The sequence below is a fragment of the Aplidium turbinatum genome, chromosome 12 (assembly GCF_918807975.1).
Source record: "Aplidium turbinatum chromosome 12, kaAplTurb1.1, whole genome shotgun sequence".
NCBI lineage: Eukaryota > Metazoa > Chordata > Ascidiacea > Aplousobranchia > Polyclinidae > Aplidium > Aplidium turbinatum.
The window spans coordinates 18462059-18482308 of NC_137483.1; positions in this window are offsets into that span (position 1 = coordinate 18462059).

Consider the following 20250-nt stretch of genomic DNA (forward strand, 5'->3'; position numbering starts at 1 on the left):
GTCAGATGAAGCCTAATTTTTTCACTGCGTTGATTCCATGGACGAAGCAGAAAGAATAAATTAACCACCTTTAAGCTTAATAAGTAGATGATATTGTGTTATTGTATCCTTCCTCTAAGTGACCTTTCATTTTCTTGCGCTGTTAGTGAATGCCCATTTCCTTTGGCTACGATTAACTTTTAGACGCCTCTAACATTTTTATAGTGTGCTATGCTTCGAATTTTTGCCAAGTGAGTGGTTTGCTCAATGATGACAAGTGAAGATGCAACAAACAACTATTTGGGATATAACTTACTCTAGTCAGCAAATCATTCCTTTTTGATGTTGATTCGACGTCTGCAAACGTTGAATCAATTTCAAAAAGGAATGATTTTCTGACTGGAGCTGCATTTACAGAAAATCTGAAATGGAAAGTTTGTGCGCTACCCCAAGTTTTGTGTTAGACAACAATCATCTGAAGTTCTGACGCAAAACTAAAACTAAGCAAGAAAATGTGAAATTGGTCCAAAACTGTTTACCGGCGGAAAATCGCAAACAATTGTATTTGTACATTGCACTATTAGGGGTATTCACGGCCCAGACAGCAAAATCTGTATTGATTCAACGTCTGCAGACGTGTGAAATTGACGGATTTTGCTATCTAGGGTCGTCTTTGCAGGGAAAGTGTTAAACAAAAGAGCCACTTTGCTGTATCTTTCGGCCGATATGACCAGCAAAGAGCACCAAACGTAATATGCGTATTTTGTAGTGGTTCTTTACCTATAATAGATCAGACCATAGTTTCTCTTCTAGGAACGATGTTTGTATGGTATTCTTCATCTGTGTACGGCTTTCCACGCTTAACAAAATTAGCAGCACTTGTATGGCAAGAAGCTTTTATCCATTTGTTAAAAGCTCCCTTACTCTGTTCCAATTTTTGCATCAGTTCCAATACTGCTCTCTTCCCCTCAGCTATGGTACTTTGCAGCAAATGCTCTATGCTTGTTTTGAAAATGTCACATCTTTTTCGGATTTTTTTTTCGCATTTTAAGCGTAGGCCAGGCCTGCCAACATCATTTGCAGTAAATGTATAGTTCATCTATCCATGTTACATTAAATCATCTGTTTTAGCCTAAAACATTTCTCTGTTTTGGTTTGTGCATGGCTACTGATAGAAAAGGCATGGACTTCTAAATAGTAGCACCTGGACTGGACACGCAGTGACCAACATGAGGCCAAACAGTTGGTACAACGGTTGGCCAACAGTGGGCCAACAGCCAATTAACTAACCCTGTTGGCCCACTGTTGGCCAACCGTTGTACCAACTGTTTGGCCTCATGTTGGTCACTGCGTGTCCAGTCCAGGTGCTACTATTTAGAAGTCCATGGAAAAGGTATGCAGTTACTTGTTAGCGCTACAAGCTGCAAACTGAGCTGATAAAGTTAAAACTTCAATGGCAAAAAAATCTATTATTTTCTAACAGAATATCACTCAATGAGGGTTCATTGCTGCATCATCTTGCACAACTAGTAAACATTGTTTTGATTCCGTTTTAGTTTTCATTATAATAATTATCAAACGCAAATTGTCAAACCAAAAGGGAGCCGCTTCAGAGGAGCTAAAGAGCCGCATGCAGTTCCGCAGCCGTAGATTGTCGACTCCTGGTCTGGTACTTAGTCGGCTACTGAAATGACTGTCCAGTATCAATTCTAGCGACAGTTGAAACATAGGTTGTCAGCCAATAAAAAGTCAACAACAAATTAAATTTATTTTTCAGCAAAGTTTGCTAACCGACTTCAAAACTACATGTTGAGCTGCTAGCATGATCTTTATGTGCCTGTGCTTCATGTGAGCAGAAAGTGTTGTCGTACAAGAAATAAGAGAAAATGCAAACATGAGCATACAGTGCTGCCTCTTCCTAGCAACTCGCTTTTCTATCTTGAAGTACCAGTTACTAGACAACTGGAATAAAACTTAACTTGTTTGTTCAATCTAGAAAACAGAAACAAATCATGCCATCAGCGCAGCACACTTCATAGAAGACAATTGGAATGCAGCGTGGTGTGCCACCGACACGAAACTACATCGTTTTATACCTCACCCGGTGGCGCGCCCCCCTGGTATGGACCTGCCTCGGCCGACTTGGGTCAAGCTCAACAGAATCCGAACCGGAGTCGGTCGCTTCCATTCCAACATGCACAAGTGGGGTCTGGCTCCCTCACCGGCCTGCGAATGCGGCGCGGAGGAACAAACTGCTGACCATGTCGTTCTCGAATGTCCGATCTATAAGGCACCAAATGGAACGCATGGTATAGCAACGCTGGACGAAGCTACACTCACCTGGCTCTCCATCACCTGCCCTGAAATTTGATTTGATCTGGTCTCAAACGAAAGAAGAAGAAGAACAGAAACAAATATTAAATCGTAATGACAGCACCAGAGACTGACAAAACTTGACACCTCTTTACTGATTGCGCCTTTTTACGTTTTTTTTTATTCATTTAGTCTACCAGAAGATGAATGAATCAAAAGTAATACTGAATAACATTACTGTTATCATTAGGCTATTGGTTATTCTGACGTCACACGCGCTTCAAAAATGGTATTCAGAGTCCAAAGGAGCTCTCGAGCTATATGCTGCGTCTGGCGAGAGCATAGAGCTGCAATGAAAATATCATTTAATTCAATCCCTTTATTATTGATTATCTTTTTATAGGGTAGAAAAAATACTTTGTTCTCAAAATTATAGGCTACCAATTCAATCTGTACACAAATACATCCTAGCAAGTAGCAACCACACAGCATTTAACATAATAATACAGTAAAGATAAATTATAAATTACAACGTTTTCGGCCATACACATGTTAGCCCTTATGAAGAGACAAAGTGACATTTGTCTATAGTTCAAGAAAGTCACCTCTTTACCAAAATTGCAATTCAATCCGCTTGCGCAATGCACAATGCACATCTGCCAAATTAACTAAGCAGTGAATTTCGTATTCAATGCAGGCAAATCACTTTTTACACCAATAGCGTATAATTAATGTGGAAATAACCTATTTCAGTTTTGTTGGACTTTCCGAAAATACTGAAACAACATTTTTTTTAAGAGGTGAAAGTAGGCCTACGAAAGAGTGAAAAACGTTTCACCTTTGCTACGTTCAAGAATTGATGGAAATGATTAACTAACAAAAGCAAAATAAAATGCAGTGGCACGAAAGAGTATGATATAAAATTGTATCATGACAAACTTTTTTATTTACATTTTTCGGGGCAAGCGGCCTATCCCACACTTCTCAAGTTAATTTTTTTTTTTAAGCTGTTAGCTGCTTCTTTAATAGGTCTTGCAAATGTTATTTGAAAACCAAGCTCTGATGCCACCAGGGTTGTCTCAACCGTCTCCCATACCGTGATTAGGCCATGGCTGTTATAAGGCTACAATTTGAAAAAGTGAAACACTGCCTGTGTTTCAAATTTAATCTTTCTGTTAAATGTTTAGCTCGGTTTTAATCACAAAAACAATTTTATTTTCGTTTGTAAGCACGTTAGGCTACTTCTTTTGAACATGTAATCAGTTTCTGTTAAAGACTATATTAAATTCTCTCTGGTTGACGTAAGCTATCCACATTGGTGTTGTGGACTTCTTGCTGACATAAAAATTTGGATAAATTTTTAAGACCAATCACGGTTATGCACTATGCAGTCACGACAGTGCTTAGTGCTTACCTCTGTACAACAGCCTACATTAGGCTTAGACCGCATTTAACCAACTGATAGCTGAAAGTCTATGACTAAAGATGTCAAAGCATTTCCTCTTTCAATCAAATTCACTGCATGAAATGTTGAACTGAAGTTACCGAAGCAGAAAAACGGTAGCTCGGACCGTGGACGTCGCTATTGCGGCTTCGTCCACGCTCAGATCAGCTGGTAAATGGTAATCAAACAACATTACGTGTTATGCCACTCAGCAAAAATTGGAAAGCGACGAGCACTCGAAAAAATTTCAAAACGAATCGAACTTTGATCATAAATGGTTGAAACTGCGCATTATGTCACGAAGTGACCTATCTTAACCCGATTATTGCATCATAAAGTAAGCGAAAAGGTAACTTCTGGTCTGCATGGTTGTCTGTCATATCTTTTGACCAATAAGTTGCCATGCTCTCGAAACAGACAATGCATGATAACTGTCAGTGGTACACAAAAAGTAACCAACTAACAACATGAAACAATCAATCATTTTTTATTTTTCGTCATTAACGCGTCCCGGACGAAAAAGATACTAACTACAAAAATCGATATAGACCTATCAGCACGTTACCGAACGGGTAAAGGTGGCAAAACCTTGAAAGGTTTAAAACGTGCTTGAATGAAAAATTATGTAGTAGACTATATATCAGTACAATAATGTACAAGTACTTTAACCAACGCAAAAAGGTGACAAAATCTTGAATGGTTTAACTATCATACGTCCGATTGCCTGTACACTGCAGCTAGCAACAACGTAGATGATAGATCTAACAATAAACAAGAAATAAAACAAAAATATATAATGGATGTTGTTATTATTTGAATGTTAATGCCAGGAATAATTTTGCAATGTAAACTTTGATAGCTCACGTTTGATAGTTACTTTAAAAAAAACTATGTACATTGTAGGCCTACAAATGAAATTGCTACAATTTTTCTTCCTGAGAACAATAGCAAGAAGTAGCTTCACTAGCTTGAGACAAAAAGTAAGAATTTGATCACAAAAAGTTTACATTGTCGTAATTATGATGTTGGGGAACGTTAAGTCGTTGAAAAGTATGGTATGAAACACTTTCTGAACTCATCTTCACTCTGTCCCTTTGTTTGGTCTATTCTACGCTTTATTTGTTTCGTGACAGCGCTAACTTTCTAAAACTTGTTTCCCAGTAACTTTGTTGACGTAGATGCGAAAAAATTCCAAGATTTGCAGAGGTAAAAACAAGGTCTCAAAAATTACTGTGGTATTTTATTTATCTGAATCTACACAGCGCCCAAATAACATAAACTATGTAGATAGAATCAAACTCTTTAGCCAAATTGCATCAAAACGTTAGGTTATTTTTTGTTAGAAAATCGAACATTATGCGGTTGGTCAAAAATAATTTGTTTTTTGAGATGACGAATAAAAAAACGCCTCTCGAAAATCACCTGAGCATCTAACTCCAACCAACCTGAACGCTAGACTGCTTTGAGAGAATAGACTTAGAGAGTCGCTTGTCGAGTTGCTTCTAAACCTTTTGGTTGTAATGTGATCCAGAGCCATGCGATCAATTCGATTTATTTCTTTGAAGAAATCTTCTTAAAGATATTGGTAATTTTAATCCAGTATTGAAAAAGCTTATGAGTTGTACCACTAATTACGTTTCTCATTTTTCTAGAAGTCAACCTTGTATAGTAGCCAACATCTGCAAATGTTGATTGAAACAATCTAAAAAAGACCTGGTTTGCCTGGCAAATACGTTGAAGGGAAAGTACGTTTTTCATTCAGCAAACACAAGTGCTTTTCTCACATCGTTCTGACGTCATGATACGTTGAAGCGATGTGATAAAACGACTTGTGTTGAGTGGTAGGGATACTCTGAAGGCTAAATCTACAAGACAGGTGAAAAAGAAAACAACATTTGCCTGTCTGGAACATCTTCATCCTGCCAGTTTATTTGTAGGGTACACACTTGCAAAGTGAAACAAACCAATTTTGAAAAGTACAGTTTGTGGTTTTTGCGCGAAATTTTATTCTAACGCCAAATGAACTTTGTTTGATTTACTTAGTGGTAAGCATTGAACACTGACCAGGTCTTCAGTAGGACAGTTTTAATTTTGATCTTTTTTTTACAATACTTTATTGGTTTTGGCCTAACGTTTTTTATTCGTAATTTAAAATTTTGAGGCATAAAGAAAGAAAATTTCTACAGGTACACAAATTCAACTGTTTAAGAACAACTTCAATTTAATTGCATGACACAAAGTTACAATATATTCATGCACTAGCAAAGCAAATTGCAACATTTTTATCGCGATGTTGATAATGCATCATTTTAACAAAATTTTGAATTGGAAGCGTGGGTGGGTTAGCCCATCGAGTATTGGGGCTTTCCCGGTCGGCCTCTTGAATATGGGCCAGTTAGGCGACTATACTTTTTAGGGTACCCGCACCCGGACATTTTGCCGAAAGGATATTTTGCCAAAAGAAATTTTGCTGAATGGACATTTTGCCGAAACTCTATTTTGTGTTATATGTATCGATATTCTCCACAGTGTGTTTTAGTCTATCGTTCACAACCTTAGTCCTTTCGGCAATTTGTCCATCGGCAAAATGTCTTTCAGCAAAATGTTCGGGTACCCTTTTTAGACTTAACTCAGCAACATTCGCTTAATGTTTTTTTTTTTTGTATAATGTCAAATCATGGCCACCTGTAGATGCGGCCTGATTTGTCACATTTTGCAGATTTTGATTACAGCTACTGCTAGTGCTTGACTGACATTTTTTGAGATGTTTTTACTTTTCGCGGTTTCCTAATGACAAAAAACTTTTTTGTTGCCTTGGGGAAGCAGTAGCAAATGAGAAAAAGTAAGTTGAAAGACGCAAAATCAGACTGTTATTGAAAATTAACAGTCTGACTAAAATTTACCAAAAATCAAATTTTCTTTGTGTTTTAACATGTGAGGATGTTAAAACCTATTGTGTCATCTGGGGAAAAGAATAAAGAAAGCGTAAAAATCTAATTTTAAGAAAAATTTATTTAAACGTTCGCCCAAAGTTAGAAAAACCTGGAAATTTCTGCAAAATGTGACAAATCAGGCCGTATCTTTAGGTGGCCATGGTCAAATGTAGTGTTGTTGCTGAGTTATGTCTGTTTATGGTTGAAAAAAACTACCTCTCTACCCAAATTGTATTATAATTTTTAGAGGTACGAGAATTTCTAACCGACATAGAACTTTTCCCATCCAAAAAAATGAAAACATTTGTGTTCTCTAGAAAAATTGCATTTGTAAGACTGTTTTTACATTTGAATATCCGGCCTGATTTATTGTAGCCTATACTTTGTACTATATAGCCTTTATTGATTTTGAAAGATATAACTTCAATCGTTTTATTTTTCGTCATTAACGCGTCCGGGACGAAAAAGATACTACTGTATAACTACAAAAATCGATATAGACTGCTTAGAAACTTAGACTACATAGAAACTGTATGCAATGAAATATTGAAGATACTTGGGCTATAGCTGGTGAAAAATTACATTCACAAACATTGTATCATAAACTGTTTCATAAGTGAATTTCGATGAGACTTCTTTTAAAATTTTCTTTTGATTTGAATTATATTTACTTCAAACACTTCTACGCAGAGATAAAGCCAGCAAGTAGCCTCAGGAAGGGCAATTTTAGGATACACACCATAAGATTAGCTAACTGCTCTTGGCTGATGCTGAGCTGCGTCGGAGTCTGCCTCGCTTTCTGACCTAGTCTTATTCTGAAACGATCCCTGTTCCATATCTAGAAAGCTAAAACCTCAATTGCTAAGGTAACAGGGATCAGTTGTCAGTAGATGTTACAGAAAATATATTTCGCACTTATTCAGTGCATCGTCAGTTTTCTGAACTGACGATGAACTGAATAAGTGCGAAATATATTTTCTGTAACATCTCCTGACAACTGATCCCTGTTACCTTAGCAATTGAGGTTTTAGCTTACCATAAGATTAGGATACATACCATACCATAAGGATACATACCATAATGTATCGGTCTACATTAATCCGACTTTGCAAATGCACCGTCAATAAAGTTACTTTTTTGTGTTTTAGATGTGGAGTCGTTCGCCCTAATCGCTCCCTTGGATCCGCAGCTGCTTCTGAGCAACTAAAACAAGCGTCAGTTTACACTCGATGACGTCATAAAGCTATGAAAAATTGACTGCAGTACACTAAGGTTGTCATATCCACTTTCTAGTTTACATAAGTTTAGTAACTCCATTTCAACTAATCTGAAAATTATGAAAGCAGTCAGTCATGTTCTATCACATTGTTAGTACTTTTTCTACTAAATCACGTTTGGACTCAAAAAATTTGACAAAGTAAACACAAAAATTAGGTGCGCAGAAAAGAAAGCAGGCCTGAAGTTTCAATTCTATTGCTTGTGTTCAAACAATTAAAAAACGCATTTCTCAACAAGGTTTTCTCGAATATATTTTCCCTCTATTCCAATAACCAAAAAATTTAAGCTCTTAAAAAGATATAATGCAAACAAACCAAGTCCTATCAATTGAAAGCGTCTTCTTGTCTAAACGCCAGCTGCTCTCTTTTGATCTAGCTAGACCACCAGTTCCCAGAAAGTAAATCGGTCGTTTTTTACATTGATTGCACTGATGTACAAAACGATTGATTTGCTGTGTGGGTGGGACCTTGAGTAAAGGTATTGCTTTAGCCACGACTGCGCTATTCAAGGAAATAAAACTCATTTGAAATAAACCTTGAATTTATATTATTCTAAAATCATTTATTCTTCATTATTTTTATTGATTTATTGAACCATTGCGCAGACTGGCTGTTGTCTTTTTACAACGGTTTGAGAGGGGTTCGATTCTAATCATTCCGTTCAATTGATTTGTTTGGCAGTGTTTCTGCAGTTTTTCAACCACATCAGAGTTCAAAATATTGATCGCAAGTGCTTTATTTAAAGAGACTTGTACAGCAAAACCTTGCGAAGCCGTTTAGTTACTAACAACATTTAACTACTTGACATCAATTACGCAGATTAGCAGTGCGGTTGAGAGGATCACTTGGGTCGGTATCAATGAGGTTCTCTTGTCCCAAATCAAAATACTTTAAAGAAAAAACGCACCAAATTTAAAGAAACGCAGAGATTTTTTCAAGATCTCGGGTCCCTTGGTAAGGTTACGGGCCCCCAAAACTATTCCGGGCCTAGGTTCAAAAGCAGCCTACCTCTGGACTCCCCTTGTCAAAGCTACTGCAGGGTAACATTAATCCATGAGATTTAGTTTTTAGACGATAAAATCAAGCAGTCAACTACACACGCAGCGTAGCCTGACATTTATGACTAGAAATTGCCATTTGTGAAGAATCGCTGCAAAACTGGGAACTGGTGTAGTAGGATGAGAAAGAATGAAAAAAGCAATTTACGTTTGGATAACTAGCTGAATATTTGTGACACTTAACAATGGGACAGCTGATTCTAAAGTGGCCCGTCAAAACAGTAATTTTGAGATAATCGAGTTTGGATAGTCGTGCTGTGGTAGACGTAGTGGCTGAACGTTTGCAATCTTTATTAATCTTCATTAGGGCATACAAACTTTGTTAAAATAAATATGGCAAGCCTTCAGTGGCAATGTTTGTCGTGGCATGGGTCTTTGAACTTGATAATCTCAAATCCACTTTTTTAACTTGGGCCACTTTAGAATCAGCTGTCCCAATGTGTTTTAAGTCTTCACGAAATTTCTGAAAGAATTTGAAAACTAACGGTTAATTGGTGGATTGTTGTGACAATGTTTTCGCTTGTGATTTCAATCTAGACAAGCGCTTTATTTTAATTAATCCTAAACAAAGAAAGAATTTTGAAACGCCGAAGTAAACAGATGCTTTCTTTTGTGTGATTGTTACTTTTTTAATATCGAATCCAATGTATACAATCTTTGTAATTGAGAACAAACTTATGCGAATATCGTATATCTTGTGTGTTACAAAATTAAGCTAGTCTGTAAAATTTTTAATGACCAGCTTTAAATAGTTTGACTATTTTAAATTTTTCCTTAAAGCCATTAATTGAAAAAAGTATGAGAAATAAAACAAACTGAACTGATAAAACTAAAACAGAAGTCTTTGATTATAATTATTTTGGGGCGGCTTTGTTTTGCTTCAGCTTAAATATAATCTCTAATAACCGTTGTTTGATATTTCATGTGGAAAGTCGGCTTTAAGCTTACTCCATGTGTTAAGTAAAGTTTAAACACATGAAATAATTCCTGCCTACAAGATGGCCAGCTCGATTAGCTGTCAGTCTGAATAGGTCATTGAGCCTTTGGCGACATCACGTGGCTTCCAAACTAGCCAACATTTTGAACCACTCGTCATTTGTTGCGATTGGGTAGCTGTAGGCTAGCTACTAGCTAGTACTGTGAGTGTGAACCACTGAAAACTGTTTTCAATTTCAATTTTTCTGAAAACAATTTCAGGTGATTCAATTTCTTCCAGAAAAATTTTCTTCTCAACAAGTTTTTTTTGCCTCGAGGTGGTCTGCAAATGATCATGAAAGCAATAGGCTAGGCTACGGTTGTTTTGTGGGACAGTGGCGCCGAAAAAGAACACACAATAAACATATCAACAATGACTGTTGTTCTGAAACCTTTAAAGACCCAGTTAAATCATTTTGCTATTTTTTTTTATTGAGTTGACCGTACTGCAAGCGTGAGATGAATTAAAAGACAAAAATAAGAAAAACTGAATACATGACATGAATATGAATAAATGTTTTGAAATCTGTTAAAAGAACATCCTTGGAATGTGATGGCCCAAACTAAGCAACATCCAAAAACTAAAAAAAAACTGCATGATTAGCAAATGCCAAGGTTGAAATAATGCAGGCCTTTAAAAAATTAAAATAATTATGTAATTTATAAGACAGTTTAACCCCATTCAGACCTGGCGATTTTTGTGAGGTAGTGGCCTGACGTGTAGACTTATTCCATCCACACTTTCATTTTCTAATAACTTTTGATATGAAAACGTTACGAGGTTGCTTTTTTCGCAAAGTTAGAGCAAAATTATTTACAAATTGGTAAAAATTTTAAGTAGACACATATACTTTACCAGTTTTTTGCTATTGCATTTTTGCTAAAAGTAGTCATTTTAAAAAAAAATTTGTCTCATGTCTCCGCCATAATCTCCTTGGAATCGCTAATCTTTTCGTTAAAGGCACACACGGTCCAGCCATGCATGTAATCCGAAATGGTCAGTAGTCATGTAGGTCACGCAGTAATTCTTGGAACGCACAAAACAATATAAATGTTTGCTAACTTGCTTGTACAAGAAGATAAAGTTTTCCAGATAACCAGCACAAAACTTCTCACCAACCAATATTATGCTTCGAAAAACATTTCTTGTTTAGTATAAAACATTAATTACTACGCTACATTTACAAGAAATGGGTAGTACCAAATTTAAGTTATAAGTAGAGTAGACAACCGGAAACAGACATTGCAGTCGGCTGCAGCGTGGGTCAGGTGTACGTCGGAAGGCGTACACCGATGCATAGCGCTCAAGTCCGCTTTCCCGCAATGCAGGATAAAGATATAAAAAACAAAACAAACTTTTAAATAATGCTTAGTTATTGCGTTGACTATTGATTTCCTTGTGACTTCAATCTACTTGTGAATTGTGAATATCGGAGTTTGCTTTATTTGTTTGTTTTACGTATTTTTTAAACTTTCTTTTTTACATGTGCTAGCTCAATGGTTCCCAACCTTTTTTTATCCGGTGGACCCTTTTAGTCGATATTCCAATCTAAATTCCCCCCCTATAAATTTAGTTTGTTAAAAACTCGTTTATATTAATATTTTGGTCTAAGTCTTGGAAGATAAATTAAACTTTTGCTAGTAATAAACTTTTTAGGTGGTAACTTAATTAGGCCTAATATTCCTTTTCATACTAAAATAATTTAATTAATGAAGAACGTTGCTGAAACGTATTTTATTCAAAGAATACACTCAAAATATAAGAGTCAATGCATTTAACACTTTAACAGTCTGTGTGAAGCTTGTGATTTTTTTGTTTCGACAACTCATGAATGTGGTGGAAGAGTATTGGAAAGAGCACAACGAATATCATTCCCCACGTCTAATTTGTTTCTCTGTTTTGTTTTCATTTGCAAGAGTTGAAAAACCTGACTCGCATAGATAAGTGGAAGCAAAAGGGAGGATACTTCGAATAGCTTTCTCTGCCACTTTGGGATAGGAATTACACGTTAATGGCCAAAATCCAGTGATTGATTTTTCTCTGAATAAGTCTCTTGCGCAAGAATCCGTTTTGAGTTCTAAAAATTCATCTTGTAATTTATCGTAAAGGTTTTCCATCAACAATGTGAATGAATTTCGTGTGAAGCTCATTGTCATAAATTTCAGGAAAATATCGAATGAATTGTAGTTCCAATACTGTGAGATGTTGCAAAATCAATTCTTTTTCCAACTCTAGAAGAACTTGTTCTATGCTGTCAACAACCAGCACCCCTGATAAATCTTTAAATATGGTAACATGTTCAATTGTTCATTCTAACTTTTCTCTTTCAATTATCAAGCTTGCAGGTGAACGTTTCCTAAACATCTTTAAACGCTGAGCGGTACTGGCATCTGTTCCTGGAAAGGCCACCCAAGCCAGGTTGGTCGAAAGGTAGAGGCCAGACAAAACGTAGTCCCCCGGCGATTCAGGACAGCAGAGCCTTCTAGTAGCCTACCTTAACACAATCTCCTAATAACAGTGACATAAATCAATCACTCTCCTCCAACCTGCCTTGAGCCAGCATGGAAGCAGTACAACTTGTAAATTCACATGGTATCAATATGTCAATGGCTCATACATACAGATACTCATGTTGATGCGCATTCTGCTTTGAACAGAGATGGCGACTGGATATATAATATACCGTAGCCTACATTGGTGTTTTTTCCTTGCATTTTCAGATTCAGTTTATTCAATGGACCAAACAAATGAACCAAATTAGTATGGAATCTAATCCATCTGTCATCATTCAGCAATGCAACAAATTCCAGTTTTATTAAAAGGTCAAAAAATAATTTAATCTCGTCTCTGAGTTCAAACACTCGCTTGGTTACGTTTCCTCTCGAAAGCGATCAAGTATTTGCATGAAAAAGAAGTAGGTCTACGTGATGGTCTGCATCCACGTCAGTGCACATCAGTTGCTTAAATAATCTGGAGTTAATCTAATAATAATTTCCAAATTAACTCTCTAGTGTAGGCCAACTTACTAGGCTTAAAAAGGCTTTCAATCTTAAAACCAAATTCCCCCCTAAAAATTGCAAAATTCCTCTCTGGTGGGGAATTCCCCCCCGGTTGGGAACCACCATAGACATCTTATTATAACTAGACTGCGCTTCTCGTATTTCGATTGAAGAAATTGAAAAAAGGCGTCGGCCATTGTTAGTGTCTCAAACTCGCGTGAAAGCTGCGCTGTTAACGATAACATTTCTGAGCTGGTTGCGCTTCTGCAGAAAACTAATTTGTTAACTATAATTTAGAACTTTGGTGTAATAGAGGTTTTATTCATCTATGAAATGAATAAAAGCATGTGTTAAATTGCACAGAATTATACATAGGCTACAGTCTATAATATAAAGCAAAAACACTGCGATGCGAGAGCACGTATAGGCTATGATACACTGAATTCATCATTTCCAGCAGTTCAGCAGAACTCTTATTCAATTTGGCGTTACAGCTGAGCTGATGATTATCCTATTGTAAAATAAAAATAGCAATAGCAACAAACAGTTTATTACATCAAACCTAAGCGAATGATACGCTAGATTAGCGGCTTTAATGTATAGCTCAACAAAATCAAAACAAATTAAATATTCACCAATACTGATGTGATGTCGAAAGGAAGTGGTTTATTGGTGTTTGAAAAGTACTGTTTTGTTAAGCGTTTTACGAACCAATTTGCCTTGTATTTGCTTGCAGGTTTCCTTACCAATGTGGTAAAACCTAATTTTTAAATAACATTTGGACACAGTTTTGACTAGCGTAAAAATGTGATTATCGGTAACGGTGCATTCAAACACATGATCCGTGAGATTAGTAAATATCTTGGAATGATTTATATTTCCAAGCACAGCTACCGCAATAGCTTCCACTATGCTTCCACAATGCCTGGACGAAGAGGTAATCTCCCAGCTGTGGTAGTTAGTAACCGTTTAATGCAAAATTCAGTTTCCTCACAAATATATACAACACTGAAAGAAGGTTTAAAAAGTCCACTTCTATCTTTAAACGATAAGAAGCTGGGTTGAACAGGTAAAGTGTGTGAACTCAGTTCAAATATCTAAAGTCCAGGGGTTTAAGGTTTTTATTGAAATTTTATCAACCCCAGAATTTGAAACACCAATTTTTGAACTAGCGTTTTTTTAGAATAAATAGATTTTTGAACTTGAAACGTAAGAATTATCGTAATTGTCATACTATACTATAGGCCTACTATATTATATGTAAAACTTGTTTGTGCGGAGGTATATAAAGCACTTTCAAAATGAAAGAAAAAGCAAGCAATTACGTAATTTAAAATTAACAAATTCCAACAATAGGCTATGTTTGCGATTGTAGAACAGCAAAGGTGAAATCATATAAAGATTTCGTCATAGAGGTGAATTGCGGAGATATTTATTAGTTGTGATTTCACAGCAACTTGAAACTGAAGCTATTTCTTTAAAAGTTATTGTTGATGAAATCACACGAATTTACGTCATAATGCAACGTTTTGCTACAACGGAGAAAATCGAAAGCCATCAATCTCTATTGAACAGAACCCTGGTAAAAGCTGCGGTTGTGTTGTTGCATAGAAAACTATTTGTTTTGTCAATTATTTGTTCACAACAACTGAGTTTTTTAAGAAACGCAAATATTATAGGAGAATTACATTTTGTAGAAAGTTGAGTTGTGTTCAGTCTTGTTCTCATTGCTTTAAGAATTGGCGCTCCAGTTGTTTCAGGAACGAGGAGGCGACTGATTCTTAACTAATTAATTCATCTACTTCTACTTGTTTTAAAGTATCAGGTTTCGTGGCCGTGCTTAACTAGCCTACTGTATATTTATCGATTCATATACCGCAATATTAGATCGTTTCATGCACGTCTTAAACCATTATGGTTTTGCCACCTTTTCCTTTTGTTCCTGTATTTCTTTTTCACAATATCATTTCTTTTGCATTCTGACAAGGAAAAATAAATTGAATTCAAAACAATGAAAATTCATTACGGGTCCCTACAAAAGCATTGGCAAACGCGCGGAATAGGTACACTAATAATGGCTGACGTCTGAACCTGCTTTCATCAAAAATCGTAAACGAGAGAAGTGACGATGCGCGGTCTAGTTATAATAAGATGTCTATGGGAACCACTGTGCTAGCCAGGGTTGCCAGATGGCCTTTTTTTAGGCCAAATTCCAGAAAACTGGCCTTTTTAAATTGCAGTTGGCTTGAAAAAATTGATGCAAATAAGGCCAAAAAATCTGGCCTTATTTGGCCCTTTTTATGGCTGCAAGTTTTGACCGGTTTAGAAATTATTATTTTAAGGAAATTTAATTTCAATTGTAATATAAATGTATCACTTATCATCACTTAGAGCCTGACCTATATTCGTTTTAATTTTAATTAGTGAGCAGAGACATAGGTAGAGAAGAGAGTAGAGAATGTGTTAGCGGTGGACAGGGCGGTTCTATTAGGTTGCACCTGCCGTAAACCGTAAAGTATACACTTGCCTTGTTTGTTAATGTGATGTGTTTGCATTCCATTTGTGCAATCTCGTCGTATTTTGTTTGCTGCTAAATAATTTCAAAACCGAGTAGGCTATTAGTTTTAGTTCTTATGACATCTTAAACGTATTGATTTCGTACTGGGTTGGTCTGTGAATAAGTTTATTATAAAAGCCTACGACAACACATTTCACTGATTGTTGAACACTCCACGTTTACTTCTGATCCGGTTTGCAATACGCAAAATGCTACAGAACGACAGGGAATCTTTGCATTCGTTTATTTTTGATTTTTTAGATTCGTGGTTTTAAACTTCTATACATCAAATAAGTTTTGATGTGAGTGAAGGCTAATTTTATATTGTTATTGCAAAATTGAATTTTATACATTCTTTCGTTGATACAAACTGTGTTTTATTTTAATAATTCTTCTGTAGTCATGTATAGCACTGAAAATAGTTTCCAATCCTGTAGTTGTAGACATCCCTGGTACATATACTCAATAAGACAAATTCATGCTTATTGCTTAGCTACATGTTCCGAATAGCCCTGTTCATGAATTGAAGTTATAATGGTTTCTAGTTTATCTGCTACTACTGTAATTTTTCATTAATCAAATTATGCAAACAAACCGGTCATTATGCTCTGACAGTGCTAAATTATTATCTGTCATATTTGTTCGTAAAATGGCATTTTCAAAAAAATATTTCAATTAAGTTGTTAGCGTTTATTTAGCCTTAGAAGTAAATAAAAAATTTGGCCTTTTTTTGGCCTTATTTTATAATGGATTTGGCCTTACTATAGCTGGAGTATCTGGCAACCCTGGTGCTAGCTGAAGATGCTATTACTGTAGCAAAATCGATTCTAATAAATTACACTAAGAGGTTAGATTGTGCAAATGCCAGCATTTGATGAATGCAAAATAGCAGTACTTGTGACTTTGTAAGAAATATGTTACTTGAAATGTAATTGTTTTAGACTTGCGTTGGAACATATATGAATTATGAAGAGAGTCGTCAGAAATTACAGCGCAAGCAAACAAACAAACAAACGTCTCGATAACTATTCAACCTAATTATTATTTTGAATTTAATTGATGCGGTTTCATAGAAAATTGCTGATTTTCAGGGTTTCTGTATCAGTTTTTGCGTTCATCCTAAAATGCTCATCATTCCATTGCAGGGGCGTTGACAGGGGGGTCTAGGTGGTACTTTTGGACCCGGGCCCGGAATATTTGAGGGGCCCGGATTTTAAAAATTCCCCGCGACTTCAAACATAATCAAGATCTTAATATAATCAGATCTGAAGGAATTGCCATCAGAGGTTAAAACTGCTATTTTAGCCGTCAGATGGTAAAGTACCGGGCCCCCTTCTGGGTACTGGGCCCACCATCTCAGGGGGCCTACTAGTAATAGACTTTTGCGTGTCAGTGACAACCTGTTTTTTAGCTGCTAAAGTTTACTGTGTGTACTTCCATTGAGAAGATAATTTAGGTCCGGTACCAATGAGATGCTGGGCCTGGGCCCTTATATCAAAATATCTCTAAAATCACCACATTATCTTGGTCGTTATTTTGTGATAGAATTTCAGGGGGCCCACAGGTAATTGACTTTTGCGTTTCAGTAACAATCTGTTTTTTAGTTGTTAAAGTTTACTGCGTGTAGCCTACTTGTTCATTGACAAGATAATTTAGGCTCGGTACCAATGAGATGCTGGGCCCTTATACCAAAACATCTCTAAAAACCACATTATCTTAAGTTAAAATGTGACAACATTAGTAAAATTACCTGCATTTGAAATAAAACAGGTTGGTTGCAATTGAATACTTGAAATCAAGACAGGCCCAATTCCTACAAAGGTGTGTTTAAGAATGTGTTTTAATTATTTTGGTTGTTTATTTTTTCGTATTTTGTGGTAAAACTTTGGAATTGGCAACTGTTGAACTGAAACCGCTTTATACACTGGTAGTGGTAGGGTCACCATACTTTGTGTACTACTGTTATAGGTTAAACCACAAAGTAGACAGCTCATTTTAAAATGATTGTCATAAATGGGCAAATTATATAAGACATTTGCATATCTTAATTGCAATGCCTTGTCTAAATTTTGCAAAAGCATAGATTGAAACCTTTCTTTAGCATAAGGTGAAAGCGTTCATGTTTAGTAGGTTAGCTTCTCGTTAGCATAAACTTTAAGAGTCAGGTACGATTGATTTTGAAGTCTGCCAATAAGTAAACAAGACACATAAAATACTTTTTGTAATACTGGACTAGCTTAAAGTATGGTTGGTCTATTGATATCCCATTTAACAATAAAATATTTTTTCTACATCTACCGGTATAACTTGCAAGGTAAAAGTATTTTTTGAAGTGTCAGAAGCTGCATTAAGGCTGTTGCACTTAGCTTAACGTTTTGGTTTTACAGGGTGTTTTGTTTTCTTAAGCTTTACTTCAAAGTGAATGTTACTGGTTTACAACTGGTAATCTAGTTCTAGAATGGTGTAACCTTGCTATGTACCAAGATTTCATTCAGCATTTCATAAAGAAGATGTCTTGTTTGAACTACCGACATTCTTGCTTTGAACATTTCAGATAAACAAAACTCTCAAAGAGGAATTCTTTGAAATGGCTGAACATGAAGGTTTGTCAGAACCTAGCAAACTTTGCTTTGCCATTATTGCAATTGGAATACATTCGTTTACTATGATTAGCAATGGTGCAGACGTGCTGTAAAAGTTTTGCAGATGTTCCAAACAAGGGAATATTTTTTTCCAAGCTCTTTGCATAGTTTTTTTTTTCAAAAGTTATGTTGAGCCAAATGTTAAACCTTGAATGTACCAGAAACCATGAAGCATTTAATGCGATCTTTACCCATGTCTTTAATTGCTGTGACTAAGAACCAGATAAAGTGATCAGCAGGCCACAAGCTTAAAAACGACCACCAAAAGTAAGACAAACAATTCAAAAACTGACCTCAAAGTCAAAGGTCAGCAAGTAATAAGCGAACATTGAGTAATGTAATAGGTATATATTATATTCAATTAACCTGCCTTTAACTGTAGGCCATAAAAATGTTTGTCTTATTTGTAGCCTATTCCATTTGTGCAGTCATATTTTGTTTATTGCTAAAAAATTGTGAACAGTAAAAAAAATAGCATTTCTCATAGATTAATTAGCATTTCATTTTTAGCATTTACAATCCCGCAATTATAAATATCCCTGACTTTACAGAGGTAGCTATCAGCAAGTGTAACCAGTATAATAAGTATTTTATGACAGTTGCCAGTATTTTGTTTGTGATTTCAAATCGTTGCTGCTTATGTTTCATTTCTTTCATTCCAAGCAAAGATGAAGCTATAACTTGATAGACCTGTGTTTACTATTAGTTGTATTTCTGCTGTGTTCTGTACACTGCTGGGTTGATGATTGTTTATGAAGTTATAAAAGTTTAACTAGGTAGTAGTTAGCCGGTATTGTGCAATGTGCAGTAAGCATTATCATATAACATTTCATTAAGCACCAGTAACCTATGAAGGCTTTCTGAGTACTGCAAAGTTGTCAGTGAGTGATGAAGCTGTTAGACCTTACCTAGAAACCTATTAACTAGTGTTACACTGTAAATATTGCTCCGTTTTGTTAAAGATCAGAGTAATTTTCTTATGTATGCTGTGATTCCTGTGAAGTAGTTGCAACATGTGATGAAGTTATTAAACTTCATCTACATAAGTCAGCACTCATGCACCATTTCAATAACAACTGTTTTTAGCATGACCAATGGTGTTTGCATATGAAAAAATAATTACATGTAGAAAAGTTAATTCAACAGTTAGATTACAGCAACTGCTGCTCATAATAATTGTGCTTCTTAAATTCAACAACCACAATGTTCCAAAAATAAAGCAATTAATAAAAAAAATGTTTTAATGAAATATAGCATGATTAACAACAGGTTTCTAATAATAGTGTATCTTGTGTGAGTAGTTAATATACCATGTACGGCTTGTACGCCATTCTGTGCTGTTATAAATTAACACTGTTCTGTTGTGAATTGAAAGTATATCACTAAATTGGTAACTATTGTTTTTATCGTACTTAAGTTCCTGATTATGCACATTTGAGTACACTTGAGTCAGGGATACCTAGACACTAACGGGATGCGAAACTCAAAATCCGTCCGTCCAACTGAAGGGCTAACCATGTTGCCTACAATGAATTGCACAATGCGGTGTTACTACACGAGAAAATGTTTGTTTTGCACTGGCTGTTTTATTCGTCGTTTCACAAAAGTTGTATCTGTACATTATTGTCAATCTTATGTTGATGACAAAATTATTAATATTGTAAGTTATAACCAATTCATTAGGCTACATGTAGAATCCACAAAAGAAAAAAAACGACCAATGGCTTATTGTTCATAAACTTGGCTACTAGGCTATGTACACAAACAAAAATAATACCAATAAATATCACTGGACAATCAGATATCATAACTTCACACTGTAACCACAATCAGGCAATGACACAAATTCAAGTATTTGCAGTCTTGCGTGAACCACCACTCGTACGCTTGCGTACTAAACAAGCCATCTTCGCGGGTTCCTCGCGCCTGGAAGCGTTCAAACGTTTTAGTTCATTTTTGGCAAAACAATTAAACGAAGTTTTTCCAATCAACACGAAATTGCAGTGGCCTTTTGAACAAGCCACATCAGCCTGCAAACCAAATGACGTCTCTGCTGCATTTTTAACGGCTCG